We start from the raw sequence: 21,583 nt of genomic DNA, 5'->3' as shown, positions 1-21,583 counted from the left end.
ATGATGTATCTACAGTGATGAGAACTCCCTTCACGGACAGACTTTCACAGATCCCTCCACTCCCATAAAAGTGGCACTTATATAATAATAATGGATGGAGATGAAGCAAACTACTGGAATGAGATTTTATAATACAACTAGGGATGACAGACAACATAAGGACATTTCACAGTTTCTCGTGCCACTGTGGACAACACATTGGTCTACACAGTATGACAAGGTTTTGATAACCCACTATGTGTAACATGTTAGTTGTGCATTTTATTGTAGTACTGGTACAAGGAAAGGGGAATGCCTGAAGACACCTGGAGCTGAAATCCCTTACAACTGAAACTGTATGCTAAGCAAGGGCTCTAGGTCATATTCTTGCTTTTTGCAGGTAATTGCTTATAACTAAGCTATCAAGGCGTGACTTAAAATCTGTCTTCACTGACCAGTTGTTGCTGTATCTTTCTCCTACTTTCCAACTGTACACCACTAAAACTAAAGCATAAAATCAAATAGAAGAAGGGATAAGGGATAGACAATACATGGGATTAAAGTATCTTGGGTCAGAAAGACTCAGCTCTACATATATACAGAGAGCAAGCTGTGATCACAAGAGTTAAAACTCCATAACATCACTAATGTGAAGTCTTTCTCAATAACATTTAGATGGCAAAATTTAAGGTGGTGTGGATACCTGAATGTTTCTGTTCTTCCGTCAACTCAATAATGAAGACTTAGTCTCATGCGAACTGTTCCTCATCACAACTAGATATGTCTCAAAATATTTGCTTGGAACACAGAAAATATGTTGAAGTCAAGAGATTTATACAATGTAATTTATTACACAGTTTGAAAAACACGCTGTATCAAACACATCTGGTGCAGATCTCATGGATGTTACAAAACTACTTTCAACAATACTCTGGGAAATGATGATTCAAGATACACACTCTCTTCAAAATTAGTCTTCAGTAACATTTCTGTCCAATTGGTAATTCACTAAGGCAACTAATGTTCAGAACTCATTTAGTACGTGAGCAAGTGACTCAAGAGATTTCTTCTGACAGTCGTCCTTACTCCTCCAACCCCAGCCAATGCTCAAAAGCTTCCCACAGCAACAACCATGGTGCTACAATAAGACCATCTGCAATATCCTCAAGAACTGAAAAAAATAGTACTATTTTAACAGAAAATTCTTTCCAAATAAAAATGAAATACAATTACTTTCATACTTGAAGACAGCTAATGAAAATACTTATTAATAATTTAAGTATTATGAAAAGGATAGATTGCTACTCATCATACAGAGGAGCCATTCAGATGCAGACAGACAATGAAAAGACTGCAATACATTTTAGCTTTCAGCCAAATGGTCTTCTTCTGAAGTATAAAACATACATACTTTCACACAAGTACAACACACATACATACACAGAAACACAACCTCTGTCTCTGGCATGGAGTGGAGAGCAGGGTGGGGTGTGGGATGATGTAGTGCTGCTAGGTGCATTTGTGGGGGGAGGGGCTAAATTAGAGAAGGGGAACATGAATGTCAGTACATTGGTGAAATAGCAGGCTGTGTTTTGCTGGAGTGGAACCAGGGAAGGGGATAGGTAAGTCGAGCATTGGGACTAGTGAAGATTGAGGCCAGGGGGGTTATGGGAACATAGGATATATTGAGGGAGAGTTCCCACCTGTGCATTTCAGAAAAGCTGGTGTTGGTAGGAAAGATCCAGATGGCACAGGCTGTGAAACAGTCACTGAAGTGAAGCATGTTGTGCTGGACAGCATGTTCAGCAACTGGGTGATGAGCAGCAATCTATCATTTTAATAATATTATTGTTATTGCAAGCTGGATTTTCCATTATTAGTATGTAATTTAATATTTAGAAGGATTTCTCTAAGAACAATTACAAGAAAGATATCATTATTTGAAAAATATCATTGTTCTAACTACATAATGTTCAAAATTGATGGTTATCAGTTTCCAGAGGATACAAAGACAAGTGTTTTATCTTTCTGTTACATCACTTCTGATTGAGGTTTTTGGTTGATCATCAGAACTAAAAACTGGTTAAAGGTAGATACCAATGGATCACATGGAAATACAATAAAGTGGACATATAGAAATCCTTGAATTTTTACAAGATTAATACTCTTTATTGAATCATTACAAGACCTACTATAAATATATTAAAATCATATATTTTCTTAAATTACATGTGTTCTGTATCACACACACAGTCCTGTCTGGCCATAACAACTTGACAATTTTGCTAGTGCTGCCAGAAATGGAGAAAATCGGCGCTACTTGAAAGATATTCATTTCTCTCTTAGTACTGCCACTGTCAAGCTGCCCCTAAATGTGAAGTACAGCAAAAGGCTCGCGTCCACTAACAAATAACTGCTGTAAGTACTTGCTAGGTGTTTACATTAGAACAAAAACTTAGTCAAGTTTACTTCTTCAAGTTACTGGGGCAAACTTATTTCAGGAACTCACCGCAAGTACTTGTTACAGAAGTGCAGTTATTCTTAAAAATCAGATTAGTCACCACTGTTACTACATTATTATTTATGATAAAAAATTGTGACAAAATGCAAAAAGCAGAAAAAATATACGAGGAGCACATACTGATGTTACCAAGTAACACCATTCAATTAACTAAAATCAGAAGACTTCACTTAGATTAAAAACTTTGATGATGTCATATGCAGATGTCAAACATCTCTTGTCTATTGTATAATCAGGTACTCGATAACAGGATACAAAAAGGCAGTGCAGTAATTCACCAAGAGACTGCCTTTTAACTACCCTTTGATTTTTGCAAGAAATATTTACTACTTTTACCACAAATGTTCTGCATTTATGTTCACGATACCATTAAAAAAAAAAATCAGCTATAATTTAAAGACATCTGTACTTCCGTTCTGCTTTACCTTCCAGTGAAACGAATTGATTGGTAAACTCATTGCACAGTCCCTTGAATGTGGTACCAATTACGGGTATTTAGAGACTCCAACAGTACATTTGTTTCGGCCCACCTGTCTTTGTGCCATTCTCCTTTTTGACAATGATATTTTCGCACTGAACACACACAACCTATATAAGTTTGAGAAGTTCCATGAAAAGACAAATTTGGCATGTACTTGCAGCAAGATGCAAGAAAATAAATGAGTTTTCATCCAATAGCGGAGTGTGTGCTGCTTTCAAATTTCTTTGCTAATTAAAACTGTGCCAGGACTCTAACCTTGGAACGCGACCTGGTACGCAGTTCGAATTCATCAGGAAGTTTCATGCAAGAAACTGAAGAAACTGTTTGCATTAACTTGCAAACTTCTTGAATTTGACAAAACTAGCGCACAGAGATGGGAGGGGGGGGGGGGGGGGAGTTGCAGTCATGGCCGTTTGTAATATTCCACCCAATTCTGTGATTGTATAGATAATGCCTTATACCACAGCAGCAAGTTCGAGAGAATGCCTAATAAATATGATTTTAGGATTACAATGTTAGAGTGATTGGAAGATGAGCACAGAAACAGCAACAACTCAATGAGGAAGGTGAACCGTTATCCACAATAAAGGAAAACAAACCAGCTGTGAAAGTGTGCATCACGGATAGAATTGCTGAACACAGAAGCCAAAAATTAACGTATTTACCACCTTACAACTGGGATCTAAATCCGATAGAATTGGCATAGGCCAAAATAAAACAATTTCAGGGAGAACACTGTCACTGGTGACATGTCGAACGAAAGATAGTAGAATCTTCTTAATACTGCATAGGGCTGGCAAGGTTACTGCAGGAATGTGCAGCAGCTGGAGCAAGAGTACTGGACACAAGATGGAATAACAGTAATGGCCATCGATGAAGTAGTTATTAATACCATGTGTTCAAACGATGATTATCCTGAAACAAACATAAATGACAGTGATCTATAGTGAACATCATGTTGACAGTATGCCAGGCACAGTTAATTACACTTCGTAAACATTACTGCTGCCTGCATTTAGTAAATGAAACGTGCAAACAGATTTCAAAAATAAGTTTTTTCTTTCAATTCATAATTCATCTACATTCATTTTTCATTGTTTTCAATACATAAATAATTCATAAGTTATAGGTAAAACTCTTGAGCATGAATATGTCAACAAATTTGGTATTTCCAGTCCAACAGAAGTGTCACTTAAGCAGGCAATACTTCGCGAGTGCAGCCTGTAATTTCGTGTTAAGCACAAAACACCAGCAGTGGGGCCAGCACTGCTGGAAGCAGCCGACGCTGCCTTCCCCTCACCGCTCATTTCCCTTCAGCAGCTGTAATGCAGTGGCACAGCTGTTCCTGACAGCCACTATGCCAATCGTCAACTTATCATGGACAAACAGTATACTTCTGAAGAGACTATAAAGATATTACACTCCTTGCACGTTTACTGTCCTGTTGCAATACCCTGAATGAATCTTTCACTCTAGAGTGGGATGGGTGCTATTTTGAAACTTTCTGAAGGTTAAAAATGTATGTTGGACCAGGACTCAAATCAAGAACTTTTCCTTCACCTTCACAGGCTGTGTTCCTCTGATTCAGCTATCCAGACATGAGTTACAATCTGCCCTCACAGCTTCAATTTTGCCAGCATCTTTATACAACTTTTCAAAATTCACAGAAGTTGCCCAGTATACTTGTGTGCGAATAGCACTCCTAGAATAAAGGATATCAAGCAGAAATGACTTAGCCACAACATAAAAATCATTTTCAGATTGAGACTTTCACTAAGCTGTTACGAAACTTCTTGACATGATAACTGTGTTGCAGATCAGGCCTCACCATGAAACTTCACCTTGGTGGAAAATTCTCTTACTGACTGAGCTGTCGAGGCACAAATTGAGCTATCCTTGGAGCACTGCAGGGTGAACACACACACACCACGGAAAAACATACAAACTAATAAACACATGTAGGCCATAATAAACTAAATATGAAAATGACAGATTTTCATTAAATACTAAGCTGAAATTATTATATATGAAATGGACATTTTACATTTACAGCTGCAAGTAAAAAATGTATAAATACTTGCTTACCTTACAATCCTTGTGGCAGACTTGTAATGAACAAGAAATACATCATTACTACATAGGAAATAATCATATTTTCAAATAATTTTATTGTTCTGGATTTTGCATTTTTTCTTAAAAAAAAAAAGTCGTTTTATTGTAGACTGTTGATAGAACATATGCCCAGCTGCATTCCTAGCATTACCAAATTGCATATGTTGCTACAAGCACTGAGTGGAGGCAAATTGCAGCTTCTCACATCCCAGTTCAGTTAATCCATGTACTGTAAGCAGGTTACTTACACATAGAGGTAACAAAAGTCTTGGGATACCTCCTCATATCTAGTCGAACCTGCTTTTGCTGGTTGTGGTGCAGCAAGTCAATGTGGCATGGACTCAAAAGGTTTTTGGAAGTCCCCTGCAGAAATACTGAGCCATGCTGCTACTAATGCTGTCCATAATCGCAAAGTGTTCCTCTAAAGCTGTCCATAATCGCGGAAGTGTTGCTGGTGTAGGATGTGCACAAACTGACTTCTCAACTATATCCCATAAATGTTCAATTGGATTTACTTTGGGCAACATGGGTGACCAAACCATTCTCTCGAATTGTCCAGAACGTTCTTCAAACCAGTTGCGAACAATTGTGGCTCAGTGAAAGATGCGTTGTCATCCATAAAAATTCCATCATTGTTCGTGAACATGAAGTTCAGGTGTGGCTGCAAATGGCCTCCAAGCGGGTGAACATACCAGAGGAGCCAGTCCATTCCATGCAAACACAGCCCACACCATTATGAAGCTACCACTAGTTTGAATAATGTCTTGTTGACAACTTGGGGCCATGGCTTCATGGGGTTTGTGCCACACTTGAACATGAAAGCAGGAGGGACAGGGCATTGGGAGAGAGTGGAGCACTAGTGGGGAAGGGGAATGTGAACTGGGAGGAGGTGAAAGGGGAGAGGGGGTGGAAACTGTTGGGTGGACAGTGTTGGGACAGTAGGTCACCTTTGGTTGGGGCCAGGGAGATTTCAGGAGCAGAGAATGTGTTGTAAGGATAACTCCTATCTGTGCAGTTTAGCAAAGCTTATGGTGGAAGGAAGAATGCAGATGGCCCAGGTCGTGAAGCATGTGTGTCAGATGTACTTGACTTTGTTAGTGTGTGTGTGTGTGTGTGTGTGTGTGTGTGTGTGTGTGTGTGTGTGTGTGCGCGCGCTTTCTTTTCATTTCTGAAGAAAGCTTGGCAGGAAGCTCAATGTGTGGCAGTCATCCCATTGTGCCTATCTGCTATCCAACATGCCATCTTTATGATGAGTAACAATCCATTATTTTCATAATATTGTTGATATTCCAACCTGGAATTTTTACTGCTTCAGTTTATCACTTTGTAATTTATGCCTCAATTGCAGTGTTTCAAAATAATCATAGCCTTAGAAATTAACAGTGCAATGGCATGAGCAGGGCTGCACTTGGCCCTATGTCATACTGGAGAAATCATTGGTTGCCGAATATATGTGTATTGTGATTATTTGCTCATTTCATTGTCCTCTGCTCACCACTACTTTTAACAGTCAGAAACCACATATAACCACTTGATTTCTTTTTTATGACAGATTGTGGAGATTTATAACTTTTGTGCAAGAAATTTGGCCATAATTTAACAAAAACAAATGTTTTCAGCACTGCTGCAAACAAATGACTTAAGAAAAGAAAATTTTGCAGTACAACATGTTTACATAATAGAAACACTTTCTATTGACAATAGAAACAACCTCCATTGACCAATTTACAATAACTGGAAACTCTAGAGTGTATTTCACTTTTTCTGCCTGTTACATAGTTTTGTCTTAAAATAACTAGATTCTGCAATATACATAATTAACATATGAACCTTAAATTTCAGCACAGTAATCATTTTGTCATTTAAAGCTAATACAGTAAATTTGAGATTTGTAAGTTATGACTTATAGGTAAATGAATTATGTACTTCTTCATACTCTTATGCAGCAGAGGTATGTGGTTTAATAAGTCTCATATCAACAATCTGAAACCCTCAGCTTCACTTACAGGTAACACACTCTTGCAGATGATCTACTGTCCCGGAATAATTAATCACCTCGCAGCATATATTAATGCCAAATCACTAAATGTGACTGTTCGTTAGACATTTGAGCAGAGCAAAAACAAGTACTGCTCCAAACTGAGGTGACAAAAGTCATGGGATAGTGATATGCACATATAAAGATGTTAGTAGTATCACGTACACAAGATATAAAAGGGCAATGCGTTGGTGGAACTGTCATTTGTACTCAGATGATTCATGCGAAAAGGTTTCCAATGTGGTCATGGCCACACGACAGGAATTAACAAACTTTGAATGTGGAGTGGTAATTGGAGCAAGAAACATGGGATATTCCATTTTGGAAATCATTAGGGTACTCAATATTCTGAGACCCACAGTGTCAAGATTGTGCCGAGAATACCAAATTTCAGGCATTATCACTCACCACTGACAACACAGTGGCCGATGCCCTTCACTTAATGACCAAGAGCAGTGGCATTTGTGTAGAGTTGTCAGTTCTAACAGCCATGCAACACTGCATGAAATAACCCCACAGAAATTGATTTGGGATGCACGATGAATTGATCCGTTAGGACACTGTGAAAAAATCTGGTGTTAATAGACTTTGGCAGCAGATTACCAAAGTGCGTAATTTTGCTAACAGCATAACATCGGCTGCAGCGCCTCTCCCGGGCTCATGACCATATCTGTTGGACTCTAGATGCCTGGAAAACTGTGGCTACGTCAAATGACTCAATTGCAGCTGGTAAGAGCCAATGGTAGGGTTCGAATGTGGTGCAGACCCCACAAAGCCATGGTCCCAAGTTGTGAGCAAGGCACTGTGGAAGGTAGTAGTGGCTCCGTAATAGTGTGGGTGGCTCCATAATAGTCTTGCAACAGACTGGGTCCTCTGGTCCAACTGAACTGATCATTGACTAGAAATGATTAGGCTCAGCTGCTTGGAGGCCATTTGTAACCATTCATGGACTTCATGTTCCCAAACATCAATGTAACTTTTATGAATGACAATGTCCCATGTCACTGGGCCACAATTGTTCGTAACTGGTTTGAAGAACGTTCTGGACTATTTGAGTGAATGATTTGATCACCCAAATCGCCCGACATGGGACGATTTTGTGCATAAAATCCTGCACTGGCAACAATTTTGCAATTATGGGCAGCTATTGAGGCAGTATGGCTCAATATTTGTACAGTGGACTTTGAACAACTTATTGCATCCTTGACATGTCGAGTTGCTTCACTACACTGGGAAAAATGAGGTACGACATGATATTATGAGCTATTACCTCAGTGTAAATTGCACAATGGGTCTTTCTCTACATTATCACAGCCAAATGAAGAGTTGAAAATGGACAAACAGGGCATCAAAAATGGCTCTGAGCACTATGAGACTTAACTTCAGAGGTCATCAGTCCCCTAGAACTTAGAACTACTTAAACCTAACTAACCTCAGGACATCACACACAACCATGCCCGAGGCAGTATTCGAACCTGCGACCGTAGCGGTGGCGCGGTTCCAGACTGTAGCACCTAGAACCGCTCGACCACACTGGCCGGCACAGGGCATCAGCACGGGGCCTTAGGTTTTTTTTTTTTTTTTTTTTTTTTTTTGGGTGGGGGTGGGGGGTTAATTGCTTGAATGCAAGCAAAGTAATTAAGAGAAATTTAGGAGAGGTCCTTAGTGGAGGGATCTACTTTTTAAAATCATTATATGGTGATGTAGGTTAAGGTCCCAAGTATTGCACCCTGCAACCATTCATCCTGGTGGGCCCTCATTTGCAAATATTCAACAGAAAAATTTTGAATTTCCTGTGATGCTCTACAGTTTTGATAAAGGGACATGTAACCAGCATAACTGTTCAAGTACAGGCTCATATGCAAAAGGTTAGGGGTTTGGTTCTTGTCTGGGAGAAAAAATGAGAGCAACTGAAGAGATTAATATGGTGATTTTTTTATTCTTATTTTTCATGTCTTGTTTGTTTCACAACAGTTTTCTAGGTATTCAGCAATATTAAACAGAGATTACAGAGGTGAAAAGACACTGTTATAGACCAATGCAATGAATGTGGAAGACGGGTATAATGTGAATGGCTGTTTTCACAAGAGTTGACAAAAAACAAAACACTATCTATTTTGCTGTCCCCTCAGTAGCAGGTAAAAAGCAACATCTAACAGCCTGTCTGTAATACCACCTAATGAGCAAAGATTGCTCCGATTTGTATGCACAACTGTTTGGTTGTTGGTAAGGACGGACAGACATAATGAAAGTATCTATTTGAAACATACAAGGGGCTACCCGATAGTTCGCTGAATAGCAAGGTCTTCGGCAGATTTCAATTAGCACACTTTTTTCTAATAAGTGGGTTATGTTTTGCCCTGTCCTTTTATAATAACAGTGGGTGTAAGTAAACAATGTGTTGTTTTCTTGGGCAAAATGCTGCAGAAATTGTTGTGATTCTAAAAACAGTTTGCAAAAATGATGCTTTGGGAAAAATTCAAGTGTATGAAAGGTTTTCTAATTCCAAAATTCATGATATTCTCTTCATGTTGTGTAACTTTTTTCTCTTTCTTTTACTGGCTTTATTTTTCAGTATCTTAAAATTCTTTCTTGCTCATGTACCTACTGATCACCTTGCTCTCTGGGTTTAGTTTTAATTTTTCTCTTTTTGTAGCTGGTCTTCCTAGTCCATTACAGTTTGCTTTTGCATTATCTGCAGGAAATATCAGAGCATATTTTGCTTTTAATCTGCACTGATGTCTCCTGAGATTAGACACACCCTGTTAGAATAATAATAATAATAATAATAATAATAAATCCACTGCAGTACACTCTTAATAGAATTAGAACTGTGCATAGGCAAATCAAAGTACCAAGCATAAAATCTCTGGAATAGCAAAAAATGAAACCTGACATTAACTGGAAAGAAATGCAGGAAAGTTATGCACAAAATAGTCAAATTGACCAAGAGAAATTATGAAAATGATCAACTATTATTACACATTCAGAGATTTTAAAAAATTAAATTTCTTTATAACTTTCTCAAAAACACTTGCATAACTTTATTATAAAACTCTGTGACAAATTAAAGCTACATGACTGCTTTGTGATGATAGTTTGGAAAATGACAGGAAGCTAAATAAGAATGCAACTGATGTGAAGTTTGTTATTTGTTTTATGCAACCAATGTGCCATGGGACCTGGGCATTATGAGACTGTTATAAACAGATAACCGCAACAGTCTCTGAGAACTGATCAGCACTGAATTATCACTGAAGGTCACAAGGGAGAAAAAAATGTAATTAGTTGTTATTTTATTGGATTAAAAGAGGAGACTGATAATATATTTATTTTGCAGTTCCAAACAATTATATCTGTGGACCTGACTCAGTTTAATTCTCACATCACCTGTCTGATGTCTATGAACAGTTTCAGTGTTCAAAATCTCACAAAAAATTTATTAAGAGAATAGATTAAATTATGAAATAAAAAAATTGTTTATTATTATTATTATTATTATTATTATTATTATTTCAAATAATAGGAATAAAAGTATATTTGAGTCAGTTAACATGCAGAAGAAGAAGAGGAAGATGAAGAAGCAGTAAAAGATGATAAAAGAAAACACACACACACACACACACACACACACACACACACACACACACACACACACACACAAGAAGGACTCTGTCCAAGAGCTCAGCAACATTTAGTCTTCTTTGTGTATATATAACTCTGTCAGCGCTTCAGCTACCACTTAAATAATTATTTGATTCCACTCAGGGCTTCTTGGTAACATTTAAGTAGACCAGTTTTTGATTTAGACACTGTGTAGCTATACAGCTGCAGTCTAATTTTGTAATCAAGGGTTTTATATCTTCCAAGAACAAACTTATTCGATTTCAGTCACAGAGTCTGTACCTTAAAAAAGAACACAGACAAAACAGCATTATACTCCTACATAATTAGTTAGCCCTTTATGATATATCAAACATAAATCTGCCTGTAAATTTTTAAATGATAACATAAATGTCTGGTCTTCTGGCCCCAAAATTTTTCTTAGTTGCTGGTCCTCAAAGTGTTCAAGTTTTGAATGAGAGTCAAGCACTCTGATTTAAGAAATTGCACATTCTCACATGCAACATTATTCATCTTTTGTAATTTACTTTGAAAGTAATGCTTCTCAAGCCAGCATTTGAATATTTTCCAGTGACATTTTAGAAATAAGTTCATTTGAGAAGTTGCCAGATAGTGCCAAAAGACAGATTACTGCGCATGTGTAGCTATGACGACATAGGAAGTCCATGCTTGATGTTTGCTCTGCTCATACACATTCATTGCATTTCTGTATAGAATTTCATGTGCAGTGGGGCATCATGTGACCATATGCAGTATTTTGTTTGGAGAGGATATACAGAGTTACTGTAGTGTAGTTAGGGTAATTATTTTACCATATCCTATCCAAATAAGGAATGCAAAATTAGAAAGCGTTCCTTGGCACGATATCTGTTTCAAGACTCAATGTACCCTAAAATTTTGCTATGTGGTGACTTTAACATAGCTTGTTTATCTATATTCTACAATACTGTTATATAGCATTTCCAATCAAGTTTACAATAACATAGCACTGCAGAAAGCTGGTAAGAAGGAAAACAAATTTCTAACAAAAATTTAAAAGAAGTTGCCTTTATACGACAGAAATAAGAACAATAGGCTTTTCATGACTTTTTCAAACTGTATAAAAATTAACAAGGCTACTTGTGAAGCCAAGAAAATGTGTAGTTGGCAGTTTATATTCTATTCCAGTTGTAAATATAGAGCCTTGTGAGAAGTTGCAATGATAAAACACGACGTGCTGCCAGTCTATGATTTACTGAAGAATGGTATTCGGTAAATTTAACATAAACAAATTAAGAAATAATGTCAAGCCTAGTGGAGATACCGGAAAGTGTTGAAACATGTCTTGTGATCAAAAATGATTGTGTTTTACAGAAGGTAGATATGTAAAATTCTGCTAAAGCTTTTCAGTGTGGTTTTCAGGAAGCCAATTTTCTTTGAGTAACGTTACTGTATTACCTCATGTTTGGTTCTTTATTATGGCATAATGTCTTATAAGTCAGGGTCAGGATAGTAGCAAGTTACATATCTAGGACTGTTTGCTTTTACAGTTCACTTCTTCAGTTAGTCTTACTAGGATGGCTACAATGTGTGCAGGCAATCAAAATTACAAAAAATTAACTCAGAATTAAGACAATGAAAAATTCCCAGGTTTTTCCTGGATTTCCCAGTTGTACTGGAGTATATACACCCTTTATTTAGACCAGGCTGCTTCAACTCTGCCCAATGGGTCAATGGACACCTGTGAGCACACATCAGCATTCTTGCAAGTAGGCATAGGTAGCACCAAGTAGTCCTTTTGTACCACATTTTGCACCTGTACATGCCACTTGGTCATCCCTGTTCGCAGGCGCTAGTTCAGGGCCATACGGGATCATGGGATACAGCCTGGTTACCTGACTGCTTACGCATCAGCTGTTTGCCTACATTTGGCCACTGAAATGTAACAGCCAAGAGTCGCCTGTTGGAGTAGTTGGTACACAACTTTTAATGTGTTAATCGATACACAGCTGTTAATGTATCACTCAATACATTGCACTTACTTATGAACACACTTCACGTTTATTATTCATTAGTTAATGATGTATGGAGGAACTGTAGGCTATACATCAGTTGACACTAAACAAACCATGTCGTTAAGAAAATCACAAACGTTGATAATTTGTAAAAATGTGTGTTTAAATTTATAATTACCTAAAACAAAACTGTCAAATTTAAAAGAATTTTAATTCATTTTTAATGCATTTATTTTGCACAAAATTATAATTTTGAATGTTCCAGAAAACGGACATAAAAATTGCAAATCTGTGTAGTAATGTATAACACAGTACAAAGCAACTTGTTGAAATAAAACGTAATTCTTTAGCAGGAACATGTGTAATTGTTAGTAATTGAAATGATTATGTTATTTAGTAGAAAATTAAGGAGTCTGTTGGAACTAATTGTTTACAATTCATATTTTTATGAAATCTGGTATGAAAAACCAATTATTGAAGAAAACTAGCTGTATCAAACATTTTTCTCATTGTTGTGAAACATACTGTTACACTTTTTTTTGTGGCTATGAAATTTTTTATATTAACTGTTCTAACAACTTTAGCATCATGGATTGTTACATTTTTATATATGTGTCAATTAAAGGCCAAAAGGTAAGATTGTTGTTGGGTTGATGCTACCAGTATGGATATGATTTAGATATTTGTTGTATTTCATACTGAACCGTCATATTGGAGACTGTATTTGAAGTTATCAGCAAAACATAACTGAGGAGTGTGAGAAATTGTGAATTTATCTGCTGCATCAGGAAAGAATAAAATGGAATTGTATATACAAACAATGTCTGGTTGTTATTTACAGTCAACAATCCTGATCCTACCCATTTTATGTGGAAGATGAGTATTAATGTTATTTTTGTTCTAACAATAACCAATTAACTGACAACATGTGGTGGTATGTCTTGGGTACTATACTCTATATTTTTGCAGTTGGCAGGCACTTGAGCTAGATCAGCCTGACTTAGAAGAATATAACTAGTAACTGGTGCACACAAATTTTATCCTAATATCTTCCTGATAAAGCATGAATAATTACTTGAACCTAAAAATAAGAGAACATATTTATTAATTAATTTATTTGCTACTTTCTTTCAGTCTGTTACCCAGATACAAGAACAGACCAAGTGTTGCACTTGAATTGACATGAAATTAGCAAGTAATATTTTATCATAATTTCAAATGATTTGTATAACTAACCACTATGCTGTTTCAGGGAGGAAATCTACAAAAAAAATCTACATTACAATAATTACTTAAAAAATCTACGATATCCTTTGGCCATCTAGCGCACAGATGTACGTCACCCAGAATCCAGACAGACATATTACTGGTCTTGTGTGTTGTGCTGCATTGCTACATCATAAATTTTGTAATTTATAGTTCTGGACTACACTACACACCACCACACTACACAACACTACCCTACATTACACTACTGTAGTTGGTATAAGAAACAAGCTACAGTATATTTTTTCATTTGTGTGGATAGTTAGCCTCTGGTGCACTTAGGGACAACCAAAGATTCGCAGAGTCCGTGTGCAGTCACTGAGACTGGGAGAAGGCTGTCAGAGTTTCAACAAATCCTTCCTGGTTGTCCCTGAGGGTCATCTACTTGCTACTTCCAGAAGCTTGTTGCAGGTGGATTTTCTGCTGCAGTGTGTCTCCTTGTCATGAAGTACAGCCTCTTCTTGATTGTCTCTCGGCCATGAAGTGCTGCAATTCATAAGCCGATATTCTGGCTGTATCAAGCTCAGCTTGTGCTGAGCTCTTCATTCCTTGTTAATGTTGTAGACATCTAATGGCACACTCACAGATGATGTGGTCCTGGGAGCTGATTGCTCCACATTAACAAACATCTGTGGTGTGTTTTCCTGTTTTCAGTAAGCAGCTGGGATACGAAACATGTCCTGACAGGTGGTGTACAGCTCCTTCAGTTAGAAGAAAGTATGACATTCTGGACCTTTTTTATTTTAGGAAGGAGCTGGTAAGTTCTTCTCAATGTTTCTGACCTTTGCCAGATTTCTTGAGACACACTACCTATGAAAGGCTTTATTTCCTTATTCTATGTGGCTCTTGTCCCTAGTACTCCCTTTTTAAGCCAATATTATGCACCCTGTGGTGTAACAGGTTGCTCCACGATCTCCTCATAACCTGAATGATGTTTGTGTAAAAGTGTTGTTTAGATATCCTGCAGAGTGAAAATCTCATTCTGTTGTTTAGATAGTTAGCATATACAGAATTTTCACTGTGCACACATTGAGTCTGGTTTTTTCAGACACAATGGGAAAAGCTTGAGCAAGGACATTGGCAAGGTGCAATGCTGTCAAGATTCTCCACCTGTTCTGGCAGTGGCATTTATAGTTTGGCAACATGGCTTGGCACTGTTTCGGAAGGCACAGAGCAAGCACCTCTGCTGGCAATGTAAATGATGGAAAAAACAGTTGAAAGAAGTTGAGGAGAAATGGGAATCTGTCTTTATATCTTCTTTATTCCGAACATGCTTACCCTAATATTTCCTTTCCTTCTTCTCTAGCTGGAGTACTACATACCTTCCGTTTCTCCAGATTCATATGTTTCTATCACTGAAAGCCTTCTTTTATCTGGCCACAAAGTGGTAATCATAACCTGTTTTCACAGGTAGAGCCAAGAGATACGAGGTAACTCACATAAGGCATATTGACAAAGACAATAGCTTTTTTGTGACTCAAAGAGAATGAGAAAAATCATTTATATTATGCTGATATGCATATGTCAGTAATGTCAATTAAATGATGAGTAAAAGAGGGTACTAACACTAGCCCTTAAAACAGACGGTGGTGTACTAATATACACATGAAAATGAAATAGCATGGAACACAAACCCCCCCCTTTTTTTTTTTTTAGGCCATAGAAGATGGCATTCGTGTTATGTACGATAGGAGAGTGCTGATCACTTGTTAATTCCAATTATCTCTGAACAGAGGATTTGTGCAGGTATTATAAAAACACAGTAATTATGGATATATTTTGTCGTTTAACATAAGAAAAACTGAACTATAAAGTAATAGGTCTAGTACATTGCAATTTTAAAAAAGATAAAACAAAGAGTACAGTAGAAAGTGAGCAGCTACCTTATTGTATATGTAGAGGATATTGGTGCTCCGTCAGACCTCTTCAATGATCCAAAAATATATAAACTTATTGATTTAATAACAATAAATAAACAACGGGCAAATAGCCTTTTACAATGTCATGAAACATATGTTTGAAATAGCTGGGTAAAGTCATTAGGATATGGGGAAACTAGGTCATTGAAAATTATAGAAGTAAGGCTCAAAAGCTGTATGTACAATTTCAAATTTTCATGATAGTGTGGGCCCAGTGATATGTAGGTATGAGAGAGGAAATGGATAGATGAGAAGCAATGAAGCAATGGTCCAAGGTGAATCCACATAAGGAATGACCTGTGCTGTTCCAGTTATGTATGTGTAGACAGTAAGTGGGCCCAAAGAAGAGATGACCTGTACAGTTTCTTTTATGTAGCAGGGTAAGGAAAGGGACAACTGCATGACAAAGATTATAGTATAAGTACACAATACCTACCCATAAGATAAGGTGTGAGCTCAGTTCTTACAAACGTCAAAGGTAGGACACTCTAATGTGACTAAGTCATGCTAATGAAGTATCCTCCAAAGCATTCAAAAGCAAATGGATTTGTGTGTTGACTCACAGCATATCTGAGATTTGAAGTCATAGGAAAATAGTGCAGAGTGAAATGTCAGCGTGTAGCTCCTTATAGCAAGTAAAAACGTAAACCTTATAAATTTCACAGGGTGTATACGAGGGCAAGGAAAAATAAATCCCGGATTTCCTGGTTAAAAATACACTTTCTCCTGGGTGAAAACATACTTTTTCCCTGTTAACTGACAGTATATTTTCTCTCAGAACTGTATAACTTATCAGTCCTTTGAATGATTATGGTTTTATACACAGGCATAGAATTTCCCGGCACTATCGAAAACAAAACACAGGGAAAAAACAAGTTCCCAGAGATCTTTGATGTGCAGCAACATGTACACTGCATATTTTCGTATTACGAAAGTATAAATTCGAATTCCACCAAACACCGCATGTTACTTTCTGAACCATTGAAATCGAAACTGCGATGCGCTTTTGTAAGCCAGTCATAGCTCAAGTCACGTGATCTCGCCAGCCGATGAGTGCAGTTATTCAGTGCTTAGGACATGTGATCTAGTCAGCCAATAGCAACATCAATGTTAAGTAGCGCGAACACACAAACAGAAAAAGTTAATGGTTCAATTTAATATACATAGTGTTGCTACATGAAACGCAAAGCTTTCACATGTAATATTTGTCTATAAGATTAATACGCTGCAAGAGAAGCTAAGCTTTCACATATAATGTTGGTCTTTTATGCGCGTATTACAATTTAAGGTATATCACACAAATGTGCCAGTAAAATTTTTAATAACGACATAAATTTCTGATCTGGGCTCAAAATTCATCTAAATGGCTCATCATTGAAGAGATGATTTTTAAATGAGAGTGAAACGCTCTGTGATTTAAGAAATTCATCGTACATTCTCGCACATAGTTCCGGTGTAACTGCCAGAATGGTACTTTGATGGTAACACTTTTCAAACCACCATTCGGAATATTTTCCCGCAACCTGTTAGAAATAGATTCGTTTCTGAAGATGCCAGAGAGTGCCAGATGACAGGCGTCACTGTGCTTGCGCAGCTACGATGTTGTAGGGAGCCTGTATGTTCGTACGTGTAAAACATTAAAAGATCTTACATTATATCATAAAAGAAACAAGACATCAGGGGATACTCCAAAAGCATTGGAATTGCATGACCCAAACTAAAATGTGCACATTTAAAGTGCACATTCATATGTCCACATTCCCAGTGAAGTAGGCCACGACCTGATATTAAGTTTTCAATGTGGTTTTCGGGATGTAAATTTTCTTGAAGTACCAGTACTGTGTTATCGCATGTTTGGTTCTTTATTATGGCATAATGCCATACGTGCAAGAAGTTGAAAACATGCACTTGAAATGCAGCGAACAGTGTGTGGAATTAAACACTTTGTTTCAAATATATTGTCTGCCTCAGTGGAAAAGATTAATAAAAGAAAATTCCATTAGCAAACTGACAAAAATGACTTCATTGTTCTGCAAGGCAATTAATGGTCGACTGTCAGAAAGGTGGAAACAAAATAAAATCTGCAGCTAGTAACACATTTTAGCCTTACGTAATTATGTGAATGTACTTTAATTCACTTGATAGTTCCCGGGCACAAAAATCTGTTTTGTTTTTATTTGACGTGAGAGCAGTAAACGAAGAGGAAACAGCAAATTCACCAAATGTAAACACGGGTCACGTGGAGACTACCCACTTCCCCACTGTAACTCAGACTGCTCTGCGCATCAGCCCTGGATCTACGATAATTCCGAACCTGGGCAATACCCTGCCACTCCCTCGAGCGTTTGAGATAGGCCGTCAAAAATTTTAAAAGATCGAATTTTCAAAAATATGTTCATTTTGTAGCGCACATCTTTCTGAAGAGTTTGATGCATAAAAGGATAAAACATATGTGTTCGAGGAAATGTAAGACGTGTCATTTGGTCGTAAGTGTGCCAAAGTGTAGTGCCTAGCCTCCTCACACAGCATTCTTCTATCACACGTCACTGTACTTCTCTCTGTGGAATTGAAACGTGTATAGTTTGTGATGGATGCCATCAAACCATATTCAAGACAGTGGGAATAAGAATGTCCTGTGGTGCCTCTCCTGCTTACAGTCAGCCGGTTTGACATCCTGTCCCTTTTCTTTTCTTTTTTTTTTTTAAAACTCTTCGAAAATCTGCACTCTTTATTCCCTATCGGTTAACAACTTGCTGCTTTGTGTGGCATAAAGTTAAATATAGGATACATAAACCCAGTAAAGACATGAGACAAGCTAGACAATACACATTTCTTCAGTCCTTAGCTCCTAGAATTTTTTCTCTCTAATCTTGCTACAGCTTTACATGGCATGCTTTCCTTTCTGCGAAAGGATCTATTACCTCAAAGTTCATCAAACGTTTTGCTGCATGAAACGTCGATATGCTGTTGTCTAATGCTGAAACAGCTATTAATACAAATACGACACAAGACTAGTGTGGTTTCCCAAACTGATTACGTCTATTTTGTCACTGTCTGCTAGATAAAACAAAATAGGCCTTTCTAATACTGCAACAATTGTAACACACATCAAATAAATGCAACTGTTTTGGCACAAATGGTCTTTTTTGTAATGACAGAATATAATTCACAATGTACCAATATCAAATGCCTATTAGACCTGCTACAAGCAAAAAGCTTTACGTTAGGATATAGTTTCACACTTCATTCATATGCTCCAGTTTCCCAGTTTCCGGTCAGGCGTTGTTACATGTTCGTACAATGCGTTTTCCAGGTTCTTCCAGAATAGAACTTAATGCGGCTGCTAGCCGGGGACTGTCCAACTGGCCCTTACTAGTATAGTGATCTGACCAAAAATTTTCTGTCAAATTTTCATTTTCTTGGATACACTGAGAAGGTAATAGATAATCTTTCTTACCTGTTTTTCGTTTATTTTCACTCCTGTAGTCTGAATCTATGGATGTCGCTAGTAATTATAACAACGCTCATCATTCGCAAACCCAATCAACCACACAATCAGAGAGCGGTTGGCATTCATCCGTTCGGCCTTACACCGCTCAGCTCATATAGCCCCTTTTGTCTGTAGGAAAGTTTGTTTCTACATGTAACGAGGATTCCCCTGACAAAGACATCATGTACACTATGCAAGCATTCAGAAATCAACTTACGATTCATTCAGAAATCAACTCAGAATGTGTTCAAAAACTGACAGGAATGTGTTTCAAAGTCATACGAATAATCGATAGACTAACATGCGCTGGATGCTAGTTGCTTTGTGAAACATGGTTTTTTCCCCTCAAGAATATGAATTTGCCGTCCCCCGCCCCCTAGATCTGGGCCTGCTGTGCATGCATGAATCTGGCAGCTTTGGCACTTCAGTAAAATTTTTCCCGGTAGCATCTAGCATTCTAGCTGCTTGCTGCGACTGCTTACACAGCCAACAGCCACATTTCTGTAGCCAGAAGTGGGAGAAGGTACTACTCAACTGCACATGCGCATGATCCCACTCATTAGTGCTAAAACGAATCTAATGTAAACAGCTGTGACATCATGCTCATCAGAGGCAATTTGTTGTTACGAAGCATAGCCTTTGACACATTTTGCTGTAGGCAGACGCTTGTATGAGCACTGTGTTTTGTTGCTGTATATGGCGTATTCCCTTTTCAATTGAAGTTTTATTTTCGTTTTTTTCTCTCGTTCATGTTTTATTGCTGCAGTATTATTCTGCAGTAGCGGGATACAGTAATATCCTTTGTTAGAGTATCGGTTCTTACCAGTCAAACTTACAAAAATTTAACTGAAAACAAAAACAATGGAAAGTCCCGGAATTCTAAAAAATTCCCAGGTTTTCCCCAGTTTTCTCCCAGATGAAAAAATTCCCGGGTTTTTCCCAGATCTCCCAGTTGTCCCAGGTCGTATACACCCTGATTTCAATAACTTTGAGACCATGGTGCTGGTATATGCAGTGATTTAAAAGCAGTGTAAAGCTAATTGCCTTTGAGGAATATGGTACATTATAAAGATAAGCAAAAGAGAACTGAAACTGTTGTTAAATTAGTAATCACAAACTTAAAATGATTTCACTTATGTATGATCATGCATGTTCTGCTGTGCGGAAAAACGATATTGAATTCAGTCTTATGACAAATTAATTAGAGCAATTAAAATAAGTTATCAAAAGTTGAAGATTATAAAAAAATTGTAATTTGTTAAGTAAGTTACTTTACACATCTATTTTCTTAGTGGGGAGACCAATGGTGTAACAGGTTGTTCTACATCTTCCTCGCCATCAGAAACCAGCTGTTCGTGTAGATATGTTGTTTAGGTAGTTAGCTTGTACAGAATTTCCAGTGTGCACACTTTGATTTTGGTCTGTGCAGAGACAGTAGATGGATCCTTGTGATTGAATTACGCTTTTTTGTGTCCGTGCATAGTGTGGTTGTATGAGCAAATTATGGAAATTCTTTTCTAGGTAGTAAACCATAGTAGTGACACTAGTTATTGCCCTGGATGGGCAAACATTGGCTTATGCTTTTCACAACACTGTTAATACAGTACCCACACATTGCATTATGTTTTTTTGTGGCTGTGCATACTCTGTGGTACATCATTTGATCGTCACCCAGAATCCTGTATGAAGGACATTGTACAAAGCATCCATTGCATCAAGAAGCAGCTGAAAGAGCTGAAAATAAGTAAGTAACATGGTCTGCATGAAAACATCAATTCGGTATTACAGATGGTCCTCTACAGCATTTCCCCTTAGTTAGCTTGCATTTATCATAAATATCTCAACCAGTGTAAAGCCCAAGTGACTGTAAAGAAGCACAGGTGATTCTTATCCATATGAAGGGCCAGAAAATGAATCCGGAAAATTACTATTATTAACATAGGTTTGCTGCAGAATTCTTAAAAGATATTCTGAGTTTGAATATAATAAATTTCTCACATGGTATCCTGCCGAAACTTGGATGAAGGGAAACAGGCAGATTCCATATTCCTAGATTTCCAGAAAAAGTTTGACACAGTGCACCATTGCAGAATGTTAACAAAGGTGAGAGCATACAGAACAGGTTCCCAGATATGAGAGTGCCTCGAAGACTTCTTAAG

At 37.5% G+C, this 21,583-nt stretch overlaps 1 protein-coding gene across 3 annotated transcripts in view; it reads right to left on the bottom strand.

Annotated features, from left to right (window-relative positions):
- Window positions 1–810: 810 nt before the first annotated feature.
- The window catches only part of LOC126236969 (transcription factor A, mitochondrial), a 112,906-nt gene continuing 92,133 nt past the window's right edge, over window positions 811–21,583 (bottom strand). The window contains exons 7-8 of one of the 3 annotated variants that reach the window (XM_049946675.1): window positions 5,067–5,086; window positions 811–1,150 (exon numbers count right to left, since the gene is read on the bottom strand). The gene's annotated coding sequence lies outside the window, so the exon portion shown is untranslated. Of the gene's footprint in view, window positions 1,151–1,209; window positions 3,897–5,066; window positions 5,087–21,583 lie in introns of those variants that run through there. The other 2 variants (XM_049946674.1, XM_049946676.1) reach the window with 2 other exon arrangements.

The sequence above is a fragment of the Schistocerca nitens genome, chromosome 2, assembly GCF_023898315.1.
Source record: "Schistocerca nitens isolate TAMUIC-IGC-003100 chromosome 2, iqSchNite1.1, whole genome shotgun sequence".
Lineage (NCBI taxonomy): Eukaryota > Metazoa > Arthropoda > Insecta > Orthoptera > Acrididae > Schistocerca > Schistocerca nitens.
Note: the sequence above shows the minus strand (reverse complement) of the source record. Positions and strands in the feature narration are given on the sequence as shown.